This window comes from Clupea harengus, unplaced genomic scaffold, assembly GCF_900700415.2.
Source record: "Clupea harengus unplaced genomic scaffold, Ch_v2.0.2, whole genome shotgun sequence".
Taxonomy (NCBI): domain Eukaryota; kingdom Metazoa; phylum Chordata; class Actinopteri; order Clupeiformes; family Clupeidae; genus Clupea; species Clupea harengus.
In genome coordinates, this window is record NW_024880622.1 from 4,519 (window position 1) to 17,998 (window position 13,480).

At 42.8% G+C, this 13,480-nt stretch overlaps 1 long non-coding RNA gene across 1 annotated transcript; it reads right to left on the reverse strand.

Annotated features, from left to right (window-relative positions):
• Positions 1-7,015: 7,015 nt before the first annotated feature.
• On the reverse strand, positions 7,016-13,442 carry LOC122132509. Its single transcript, XR_006152212.1, has 3 exons — positions 13,304-13,442; positions 7,294-7,332; positions 7,016-7,087 (listed from the first exon to the last, which is right to left on the reverse strand). It is a non-coding gene; the product is annotated as an uncharacterized LOC122132509 (long non-coding RNA).
• Positions 13,443-13,480: the final 38 nt, after the last annotated feature.

Sequence of the window (13,480 nt, forward strand, 5' to 3'; positions counted from 1 at the left end):
AGTGGTACAGGGGCTAGAGAAGTCGTATTATAATCAGGAGGTTACTAGATCGATTCCCTGTCAAAGTGTCCGTGAGCTGTTTTATAACTTATTTTGAGCATCAAGTTCTCTTGAACTTTAGACATTATTTGTCTGTAAATAAATATTTCGTGTTCTAAAATGACTTCGAATTTCTGTTTGTAAATGTGATAAGAGAATTCGGTATTTAGCAGTTTATGCTAGCTCTCGTGAAAGCAACTTTTTCATGTCCCCCCCCGGAATTACTCTCTGAAATTTGACCATGTATTGTCCCCCCCTACAATGAAATGGGATCTCCGCCCCTGCAAGCTGCAGCAGAGCCTATGATGATGAGTGGGCCTAGTCTAGATAGTTAGCTGCCCGTTCTCATTATTTAATAAGGGATAGTTTGTCAATTTACCAAATTTACATTTTATTTTACCCATTTACAGTTAAAAAAATTCAATGACCATTTTTAGCCAGCGTGTGAGTACTTTAGAGAAATCCAGCGTTGACGTGTGCCCACTGACAAGTTCAACTTTGGAAATTGTCAAACCCGCAGTGGGACTCGTTCAAACGCAGTTTTAAGAGTTAACAAAAACATTAATAAATTAATCTAGCTAGTTTACAACACCCAGCATGAAACAGCCTCACTCCTCTCTGATGCTCCTGCCTCTTCTACTCTCCTCGCCATCACATGCTGTAGACTGCTGAAGTAAGTCAGTCAGTGTTGCACACTTTACGGCCACAGCCAAGAAAGGCCTTTTCTTTTCCTCACGCTCCGCGTCTGCACCGCTGGCCGCGGGGTTCCGCTTTCTCCACATGTTGTGATAGCACATGCAGTGAACTGACCGAACCCTCACTGCTATTAAAGATTACACCAGCCGTGTTGCTGCAGATAAGATTGCCTTCCGAATATCTGTATAAACTATATCAAAGCAGAAGTCTGTAATGTTTTGAGCTATATAATGTTGAAAAAACATTGACCGGCTCACTGGAAAAATGGCCATGTGAATATTTCATTTGATCAAGTCAATACCACCCTTAATCTGGGTGTATCAGTGCGTTGGTTCCGTTCACCACAACACTGGATTAAAAACGGTCTTGAAGCGTTCCTCTTGACGATCTGCCTCGATTTAAACAGGTTAAAAGTGTTGCCCCCAGCGTTGACCAAGCATTGCCATTTAGTTGCGCAGCAACCACACTGTGTATCCCTGCACAGCGCGTGAACAGCGCGTGCCAGTGTTGGCTGGTTTGCGAGTGTATGCTGATTGTCTCTAGGCAATGCTGGTTTTGTGTCAGCTATCGAGTACTTCTTGAAATTACTCTGTTGTATTTTGAACATTCTTGTAGACTACAGCCTGTGCTGCTTGAAGCTGAAAAAATAAGCAATGATGTGCATACACTCTCATAAAAGTGTATTTTCCCTCATCTTAAATAGCTGGGATCAGTAACACGCCAGTGCTAATGGTTCCATCCTCTGGGCTGTGTTTAAATGGATGTTTTCAGTATGGACACTCTGGGCTGTGTTTAAATGGATGTTTTCAGTATGGACACTCTGGGCTGTGTTTAAATGGATGTTTTCAGTACGGACACTCAAGACTCTGAAGGACACCGAGGTCAGCTGAAGCCTGACCGAGCGTGCTGGTGATGCTGTACCATTTGTAGTCAGACGAACATGTACTTCACTGAAAATGACACAACACTGCTAGAGCACTCCTGCCAAAGTTTTGCTCGAGTTCTCCATTAAAATGTTCACCTTAGGTCTTTCCGTCCGGGCTTTGGACACAATCATCCAGTGTTTCCATGAGCCCCCAATGAGGTACAACTAAACACCACTGACCATTTCCATATCCTTCACTTTCTTGAACATGTCCGACCTGCACACAGAGCCCACAGTCCACCATGTATGACCAGAGAGGCACACACACACACACACGCAAACACATACACACACACACACACACACACACACACACACACACACACACACACACACACACACACACACACACACATACACACACACACACAAACATTTAGGTACACACATACACTTGTGCACACATTCACCCACAGTGTTGAGGAGGTTCATTTGAAAGCATAGCTTGGCAAGCTACCAATGACTTCACACTGGTATAAGCTGAACTACAGCAACTATAAAGGTACTTAGCAAAAGCAATTCAGTCAGACAACTCAGACTCACTCACATATACACACGCATGTCCACGCACACATACACACACACATTTAGGTACACACATACACACAGACATGTACCCACACTTGCACACACATACTGACTCACTCATTCACTTACTCCCTCACTCACACACACACACACGCGCAAACACACACTAAGCCGCAGACAGATGTTGGTGGATGATTTGTCCCTTTGATTAATCTGTTGAGTAGCATAAGGAGGAGGCTTTCTCGCAGTGATGAAATACTCAGCGTGGGTTTTTTCACACCGGCTCAAACCGAACGACAAAACCAACAAAAAGGAACAGAATAAATCTCAGTCAGTGTGTTGGGGAATGCTTTGAAGCATGGCGTATCTGCGAGTGTGTGTACGTGTGTGTGTGTGTGGATGCAGAGGCAGATGCTTTGGGTAGAGCTGCGGCCCGGTTGCTGTGTCTAATCTGGGTATTATTCAGTAAACTGCGTGCGTATAATCACTCCCTAAACTGTCTCATGTTCTCCAAGCGGAAACTCCATGCTGTAATTCCAGACAACTCCCCCCCCCCCCCCCCCCCTTGTGTGTGTGTGTGTGTGTGTGTGTGTGTGTGTGACAGTGCATTTGTGTGTGTGTGTGTGTGTGTGTGTGAGTGTGAGTGAGTTAGTGTATGTGTTCATTTGTGTGTGTGTGCGAGAGAGAGAGAGAGAGAGAGAGAGAGAGAGAGATTTTTTGTGTGAGTATGTGTGAGTATGTGTGTGTGTGTGTGTGTTTATGTGCGTTCTGCATTCTCCATTCACTTCCACCGTTAGTTGATTGTACAGAAAAGTAGCTGAAAAGAGAGGCTGGAATTCTCCAGAGTTGCTTATCTGTTTTACAGGGTAAATACCAGCTGTGGCGATAACTCTGGAATTATTGGCAGTTTCTCAATCTCCATATTAAACTACCCTGATTGCTTTGGTGTTTCATGAATTGTTCAGAGGTGTGCCAACACACCTACCACATTTTAATGAAGAGAACAGTTCACCGTTGTAGGGAAAACAACTCTCGCTCGCTTGCTAACTATATCCACCACAGGCTTTTCACCAAGCTGCTGAACTGGTGCAGCGTCTGTGAGGTACCCAAGTGTGTAGTACATCTCCATATTTAAAACCTCTCATTAGTCTGCAGAATATTTTGTGCTAAATGTGTTTGGTATCTCAACCTAATATATACAGCGGATCATATGAGCTAGTTGCTTTTCCTGTATTTCTGTCTCCTCTGCACAGCCTTTTAAAGTTGACTTGATTTGCATGGCCAACTTAGCCAAGTTAAGAGTGCGGTTCAAACAGACTTTGAAAGTACATTGTATAAAGAGCTCATGGAATCAGTGTTCATAAAGAAGCTGACCAACAGTCTTCAGGAATCGGTTGCCAGTGGCGTTTATTACCACAACAGAAACAAGGAGCAACGGCACAACACATGAACACTGGGAACAGAGCCGGGGGTTAGCGATGCGAGCCCATGGGCTGGACTGGAGCCAGTGAAATGTGGCTACGAGTTAATGATGGCTCCTCTTATTATCATGGGGGCCTAAATGCAATGCAATGCCACAGGTAGGTGGAACACATGGGTGAGGACTCAAATGAGGAGATAGGACCTAAAACAAATGAAAAATGAATGAATTAAACATACAAACATATGCTGGTCTGCTCTGGTCATGATATCATATGACCCACAGGGGAAAGTGGGTTATACTACAATACAGAAAAAACAAGAACCTGTGTGAAAGAGAACAATGTGGAAAACCCCAGGGTGATAGATAGGGTAAGGAAGCATCAATGTATAAGGTCATTTAGTTCATTTCAATAAAAAACTAAAATTATTTATAAACAAATAAAGCCATGCTATTAAATGGATGTACCTTTACAGTATTTGCATCTCTGTGTGTGTGTGTGTGTGTGTGTGTGTGTGTGTGTGTGGGTGTCAGAGAGAGAGAGTGTTAAACAATTTGGGGTGTCAAATGGTGGCAGTGACTTCCAGTGTTAATTTAGAACTGGTCAAGTCTGCATAATTCCACAAAACACAAAAACCCACAAGTCATAGCTGGTGAGAAATCTTATTAGCCAGAAATAAATACAGCGATACTGCAACAAGACATCAGCTGTACTTTATCTCACACAATAATATGGGTTCCTCTACGCCACATGAGGGACGGAAGTATGTGCCAAGGAAACTCCATTCCCGTGGCTATTGATCCACAGCTATGACTAGCTTCTGCTAATTGGCAGTGCCCAGATCAATGCCCTCCCTCAGGGTCTGCCAGGCAACCATGTTGATTGTTTACTGTTGATGGCCGGGGTTGTGCAGACTAATGGTGCGTTCATGAGCAACTGGGAAGCGGAAAAGTTTCAACCTCCAAACGGGAGAATACAGCTGAACGCCTGTCAAACTCGGAATATCCCACTAGGAAAGTGGGAGGGTTTTAAGAGCTCCGAGAAGGTCTGATGTCACTCTACATGGCAAAGTTTGTGGTGAAAGAGTGTTTTTAAACTTGCTTACTTGCTCCGCGCACAAATAAGTCACCTCATTGTTTATTTAGGTTGCACTCATTAGAACAGGTGATTGTGATGTTAAACGATTCCCAGCGGGGGGGGGGGGGGGACATTAACCTTCTGGCTAGCTAACCTACTTAATGTTTCCTAACTGTCAATGACGTTGCCTGTCTGTTGTCAATATGTGAATGCTCTCAATTTGGAAGTGGGATGCTACAAAATGTGAACTTCACCAATTCCTAGTTGCCTGAACGCACAATAATTCCCAAAGATACAAGCTTCCTCTGGAACAGATCCGCACCTAAAGTGGATGTGCAGGTGTGATGGACTGGATGATTTGCCTGCTTCGCGAATCGCCCAATTGATTTTTTTGGAGTGAAATCAAATACCAGCTCCACTCCCCCGGTCCTGACCCTTAAACAGACCATCGCCCAGAACCCAGACAGGACTGAGCACACTGAACAACACACAGTTTTAATTAGCCTGTGGTCGTTAAAGCAGCATTTTCTTCAAAATGGTCACAAAATACATTAAACATAAACATTAAAAATACATCAAATATACAGACTGCAGCTGCATCACTGCTTCGGATGGCACAGAAATACGCTGAGTTGGTGCACATCAACAGTAAAGCAAGCTCCATTTTTAAACCCATGCATTTTCTGGAGGTATTCTTAGACCTGAGGAACAGTGCTGGGTTTGATCACTCTGGGGCAGATACCCTGTCTGACCTGGGGACTGTGCGGGTGTACTCCTTCACTCATAGTTATGCTTCTGGATCATTAGTGGCAGTTGTCTAGACATGTTCAGACCGACAAAGAACAACACAACAGAACACACACCATCACACAATCTCCTAAATCAAAGACATTCACTCACACAGTTTCTGCAGTGGCACATGCATGATCCAGTTTGAGTGTATTCTCAGTGTTCTTGATAAAGGTACATTTCACAGTGGCGCCCCCGGCCCACTCGTATGGGTTTATTTAGTGACGAAACTACGATCATCAAACTCTTCTCTATGGTTTTTCTGGCCTCACATTTCTTTCCCTGTCACAGGTACCCACCCTTCCCATAACCGCCCCAGCGTCGGGTCCACTGCAGGGCAGTTACATTTACTTATTTAACAGATCATTTTATCCAGAGCAACTTACAGTACGTTACAGATATACATTTTTCGATCAGTATGTGTAGTTCCTGGGTATCGAACCCATGACCAGTGGTGGGGGTTAGTATCTATGTCCGTACTGTGACAGGTCCCTGGCAGAGCCCTGAGGGGCCCGCAGGCTGCTAGGCATCCGGCGGGGCATGGATGGCGAGGCCCGGTCCAACAGCGTCCCGACGTCGCGCAGGCTTCCCGCCCGCATCGGGGGACTTCCGGCGCCCAGCTGTGTGGTCTCTCGTCCCAGGCTCGCAGTGGGGGCAGGTACAGGGAGCCAGTCAGGTAGCAGGCTGGGCTGGCCCTGCTCTCGCCTGGGTATCCGCCCAGGTAGCCGCCCGAGTACCCGCCTGGGTAGAGTGGCCGGGCTGCAGGCAGCGTGTCGTAAAGGTCCTGGTCCCCGTACTCCTCATAGACGGGCGACGAGCACTCCTCCAGGTCGTGGGAGGACGTGTGGTAGTCCATGACGTCGTCATTGTACGCCCTCAGAGGGAAATCTCTGGGGAGATGTCCCGCCTGGCCCAGAGGCCTGGGAGGCGGGAGCGCGGGCCGGAACTGAGGGGCATCTCAATGCTGGGCAAACACGGGTCTGGCACCCACTCCGACGTCTCCCAGTCGTACGCTAAGGAGGGCACACACAAACACACAGACTTCATCATCACCGTCATCACCATAAGCATCATCATTCTTAACGCTTCCATTATCTATAATGTTTCTAACCCTAGACCTATCTTTAACACCAAGAGACCGTGTAGTATCACATTATTGTTTTCAAGTTCAAGTTTTAATAGTTATTGGTACCTTTTTATGTGAGATGTCATCATTATGCTACTCTTACAATAATATGAAATACTATGCAACTCTTATGCTGCACATATTTGCATTTTTCAAAACTTAATACCATTTTGTACTTAGGTTTTTTTTAATGGCATTAGTGTGTTGGTACTTCATATATACACACAAATGTTGCAAAAACAAATGACTTTACCAAAAGAAGCATGGTACACAAATCTGTGAATGAGAACAGTATAAGCATATTCAATCATTCTACTGAATGTTGGGTGGCAGTTCATTCTCAAGGAACAACCATGCTTTTTTTACAGGAAATATTATGTTTTTTAGAATTAATATAGAAAGCAAAACAAAAACTCTTACAATCCACAAAATATTCTTTGACGAACTCAACACAAAACTGATTCTCACGCTGAAGCTGTTGATGAGCTGAAAGTCCACAGTGAAGCACACAAAAAAAGAGGAAATACATTAGACTACATGAAACACAATAGAGTTATATGGTCCCAAACGTGAGAAAAGACATGAAAAACAACAAATAATAAAATACAGATCAAAACTAAGAGTGAGGACAAACACTGTTTATGAATGTAATAAATATCCGAAGTAAAAGGGGTGAATAGCACCTCACTCACCATCCATGCCATAGCTCTGCATCTCCCCAAAAGAGGCCACTAGAACATAACCCCCCCCCCAAAAAAACACTGAAGTTAGACACAGGTATGGTACAGTGATCCCAGCACAGAGGAATGACCCAAACACACTGAAGTTAGACACAGGTATGGTACAGTGATCCCATCACAGGCGCGCCAGCAAAGAGGAGTTACCCCTGCAGCCAGCACAAAGGGATTATGAGGAGAGGACAGCCACGCTGGGGTGGATTGAGTTAACAGTGAACAGGAAGATTGTATCCCATCTCCAATCTGCTTTTAACAGGCCCCACCCTGCTTCCATGGTAGGAGTGGAGTCAGTGATGTGGCTGAAGCCTGGGTGGTCTAATAGTGGGGATAGGGATGAGTATCTGCACACTATAGGTTATGTCTAATAGTGGGGATAAGGATGAGTGTCTGCACACTATAGGTTATGTCTAATAGTGGGGACAGGGATGAGTGTCTGCACACTATAGGTTATGTCTAATAGTGGGGATGAGTGTCTGCACACTATAGGTAATGCTTCCAAAAAACATCTCATAGACAATACATCTGTGGTAAAGCGCTTGCATATACATTACATACTAAAATGACATACTGCCTTTCAACATGCAAGATAGGTCATATTTAACGCATACATTTTGCGCAATCACATGAAAATGATTATGGAATTTAGCAGATGCTTTAGTCCAAAGTTACCTGCAAAAACAATGTACAACAACCAAAGCACTATGCACAATAGAACACATTGCTTCTAACAGTATTGTATATCAGAGCATAGTAAAAGTAGCTGTATAGTTAAATTAACTATAATAACTGGTAAAATGGTAGGTCTGGGAACAATGGGAAACAAACACAGTGGCTCCCACCACCATGCCATATACAATCACCATGCCATATACAATCCCATCACACCATCATGCCATATACAATCACCATGCCATATACAATCCCATCACACCATCATGCCATATACAATCCCAGCCAGTCAGCACAGGAGCATGTGCTGTGTGGTGTAACATATGGTATGATAATGTATTTAAGAATTAAAGTACAGAGAAGCCAAGTGCTGTTATACACTGACAGTGTATTACTTAGGGATAAGCTGTATATTTACAAGGGGGTTATAACAGGCTAGCAAACTCTGCAAGAATCAACTTACAAGGAAAACACATATAATGTAACTTTCTAATATCTACTAGTATTTCTTTGTGTTTGTGTAATAGAACCTTTTATTTTGTCTGAATAATCTCCATATCTGTTTTAAATACTTTGGCTTTAATCAATCCACAATATCACTTCAATTGTAAGATACAGTACATAATTGGTCACACTTTACTTTAAGGTCGGCTTTCAAGTTCTATTGATTCCAAAGATATGAATCATTTTCTAATAAGAACTCATAGGTTTAATGGATCGATAAAGACTATTATGATGACCAACTGCCCTTTCTCATAGGTTTAATGGATCGATAAAGACTATTATGATGACCAACTGCCCTTTCTCATGGGTTTAATGGATCGATAAAGACTATTATGATGACCAACTGCACTTTCTCATGGGCTTAATGGATCACATTCTAAAATGCTCCCTGGAGTACCTCATTGTGGGCTTGCACTTTGTTAAAACACCGCAATGCCATCCAAACACTAAACAACCTCAAACATGACGTCTGTACTCAAGCATGACGTCTGTACTGTACTCAAACATGACGTCTGTACTCAAGCATGATGTCTGTACTCAAGCATGATGTCTGTACTCAAGCATGACGTCTGTACTCAAGCATGATGTCTGTACTGTACTCAAGCATGGCGTCTGTACTGTACTCAAGCATGACGTCTGTACTCAAGCATGACGTCTGTACTGTACTCAAGCATGACGTCTGTACTCAAGCATGATGTCTGTACTCAAGCATGACGTCTGTACTCAAGCATGATGTCTGTACTGTACTCAAGCATGACGTCTGTACTCAAGCATGACGTCTGTACTGTACTCAAGCATGGCGTCTGTACTCAAGCATGACGTCTGTACTCAAGCATGACGTCTGTACTGTACTCAAGCATGATGTCTGTACTGTACTCAAGCATGATGTCTGTACTGTACTCAAGCATGGCGTCTGTACTCAAGCATGATGTCTGTACTCAAGCATGACGTCTGTACTCAAGCATGACGTCTGTACTCAAGCATGGCGTCTGTACTCAAGCATGATGTCTGTACTCAAGCATGATGTCTGTACTCAAGCATGATGTCTGTACTGTACTCAAGCATGGCGTCTGTACTCAAGCATGACGTCTGTACTCAAGCATGGCGTCTGTACTTAATTGTTGCAATTTTCTCTTATTACCACGGTATTAAGTCATAGAATTTCTACATAATTTGCGATTGCTTTTATTCTACACTTTGTTATCAAAACCACAGCAATTTAAACAGCAGTTTCTGAGAACTCCCGCAGTAAATTCAGCCACTTTTGGCCGCAACAACCACAACAAACACTCACTCCACATCCTTGTGGGAATGCTCAAAGTCAGGACTCTAGCACTAATGTTTTATTGGGTTCATTATTGACCATCTCTGTGCGACTGCTAATACCCTCTCCTTAAAGCAATATCCAGAAATGATCATTGCAATAAGGCAATGACAGAGGGGGGGGACTTTACAGTCACCATGATGGACCCTAGTCCAGTGTTTAGTGAGGGTTCATTAGCCTCACTCCGGGTGGCTCAGTATGTAACTGTGCCGTTGTGCATAGAGGTGCTCAAAAGTGTTCTCTGCAATAAAGATATTTGGGTGCTAAAGCCCTGAAGAACCTGGTGCTAAATCACTCGTAGACAATCTGATCCCTGGCAGGGTTTGGTATGGGGCTGAGCAGACAGCATCAGTAAATACTATTAACAGTTCATGTTAATCTCATGGGCATGCATACTTAAGGTGCAATATATAGTTTGAGCTATGGAAAAAAATAAAGACAGTTATTTACACATGGTTTAACTGTACAGGTTAAATGTAAAAGTGTCTCTTGCCTAGAGCCTCCTGAAACCACAAAGAATCAAAATACATCAATTAAATTAGAGCTTTAAGACCCACCTATAGAATTGTGTCTTTTGCATCATTGCAGTAATTCTAAACACTTATTTTTCATTTTTGATCAAAACTATTCGATCTTCAAGTCACAGAAAGGTCATAGAAACATCAATAAATGATTTAGCTACTTTATTCAGCCAGATTATTTGATTAGTAATTTAAAAGAGTATTCATGGGAACACGACATACTTAAGTAGCGGTATGAAAACTAACACATTATTAACTATGTACCAATCAGCTATTACAGGTTAACAAGCAGACCTTCAAATAAATTACCCAAATTCATTTTTGTGAATAATTTATTAATCTCACACAAAAGAAGACTGAGTACTGAGTACCTTCATTCTCAATGGAGTCCATTGTGTCATTCACCAGTCGTATGACAGTTACAATGGAAGCTTGCAGAATGAAAGAGAAGATTGATTAAATGAGCTGAATGAAGCACAGACAGGAGAAAAGGTATGGGCATCTTAAACAGTCCGCATACTGTACTTGAATTCTGCTGATCTAATCAAAAAGCTATGTGAGTGGTGTATAAATAGGCTTTTGCTTAATTTGGATTTAGGCTCATATCTCAGGTTCTCCTTCAGAGGAGGCTGTAGACGCTTGAGCATCTTAAGAGGCTTGTAGCTGAGGACGGAAAGCAATTACAGGGCAGACCGGTGCAGGCCTTCCAGTGGGCACTTTGGGGCCGAGACTTGACCAGACTTTGCTAATCCTACTGATGTTGACGAATGGAGATCATAACTTTTAAATACCCCTAATTACCTCCACAGCAAAATTATACACCAACTGTGAAACTAGTGTTGGAACAATTGTGTGTGTATGTGTGTGTGTGTGTGTGTGTGTGTCTGCACTATTTGTGTGTGTGTACACCAATTGCATGACGGGTGTAGTAACAACTGTGTGTGTCTGCATTGCATGTGTTTGTGTATGAATTTCTTTATGTGTGTTTCCTGTTTATGCGTATGACTCTGTTTATTATGCATTCACTTGAATGCGTCAATCCAGACAATAGCTCTTCACAACCGCTGAGGGCAATGACACAGCATATAGGATTTAAAGTTACGACACAGCATATTGGATTTAAAATTACGACACAGCATATAGGATTTAAAGTTACGACACAGCATATAGGATTTAAAGTTACGACACAGCATATAGGATTTAAAGTTACGACACAGCATATAGGATTTAAAGTTACATTTCAACTGTGGAAACTGCATGACAATGACAATGACCTTCTCGTGTACAGCCTGTCAAACAAGCCACAGGCTGAAGTGGTGATTGTCAATAACCCTGCAACACTTAATATATGTGCAAACCTTTGGAGGTGTATTCAAACTCTCTGTGCTGTCTGAATGGATGCTCTCTCCGCAGAGGAACGGTGTTATTATAGCTCTCTCTGCTGTCTGAATGGATGCTCTCTCCGCAGAGGAAAGGTATACTGAGTGCAGGTAACTGAAGCTCTTTGTGAATACTGATTAAGCGTTTGAAAAGCAGTGAAATGTTAGATTATGTTTTTCCTCTTTCCAGAAGGCCCCAAAGGGGCTGCTTATAGCTTACACTGTACTTTGTGTAGTGTTAATGCGCTGATTTAATGCAATGCCTTATACGTGGAATGAATTTGGGAAATGGGTGGTGTTACACCGATTTAACTTTGAGCTTTCATACGTGGAGGGAATGTGCAAGTGTGTGGAGTAAAACGGAGAGGAGCGTCCGTACACTAAAATCTGGGCAAATATCTGCAAATTTGACACAGATTTGAGTTTACAGATGCTTCCTTTCATTTAGTTTGACCATTTAAAGTCTGATACTGGATGAATGGTAATCTTGTTCCCTCTATTCAAGTGTGCGGTGTCAACATGGATACAAGTTTAGCTGTTCTACGCGGACTGAAGGTGGGAATATGTTTATCTTCTCTCCCTGGCCTCCTGCTTCTTTTCTTCCCCTCCTCCTTTCTTTTTCTTCTCCTCTCTAACTCTCTAAGCTTGCCCTCTGGGAGAGAGCTCTCTCTTCGTCTGCCCTTTCCTGATGTTGGTTGGCACTGCAGACTTTTAGAGGCTTTAGCCTAAGAGAGTGTCCTCCTTCAAAACAGTGTGCCCACTGATAAAGGCAGCACAGACACAGCAGGCTAAAACAGCATCCAAGCAGGGGAAAATAAAACATTACATTTGAAAAGCATGAAATTAAACACTGAGAAACGAAATTGCCAACACATCCATAGTTCGGTGTGTATGTGTGTGTGTGTGTGTGAGTAGGATGAAGAGGACTGTCCAAAAGGTCTTCTGTGCTGCAGATGCACTACGCATGGAGAGAGTGGAAAAAGCCTTCGGAAAAAGCTTGCTTATAATTACAAAGTCTAGCACTCTGATTTTGTTCACAAAAGTAATTTTTTTTCCGTTATTTTTTTATTTATTTCAGTTTAGCATGTATTTGTTGTTGCATCACAATTATGTACAAACTGCAACCATATAAGAGGCAATGCAGGTTAGTTACAGGCAGTGCATTTTTTGCGAAACATTGGAACATTTAAAGGGATTACAGTTCTTGCTTTCTCTAAAGTGACATCTCTTGGTTAATCGATCTAGGGTGTAAATCGCTATCTGTTTAGCATAGGATTAGACTTCATGTAAGTATGATGAAATGTCCAAACTACATTTGAAGGAATCTGAGCTTTTGGAAGTTCAGCACCAAGAACTCAACAACTCTTACTGAAGGAGTTTAGTGCAGTTTTGTGTTCTATACCAACAGACAGCCATATGAAGTTCTGGAAGAACTCTGCCTGAGAGATTATCAAAAAAAAGGGAGGGTTTATCGGAAGAAAAGCTGCCATCACAGTCTAATGATGCACACTGGATGCGAGCCAGCACACTGAGGGTGTTGTGTACGCATGCGTGCCAGAGCGCCTTACCATTATCATCACAGGAGTCCGACTGGAAAGATCGAAGAGAGTTTGCCTCAGAATTGTTATCCGAGAAACGTGTCACCTCCTCCACCAAGTTCGTCACCTCTGCAAGAGATTAAATAACATTCAGAACGCCCATAAGCAGCATGAGAGACCAATGATGAAAGATCAGCAAGTAAACCT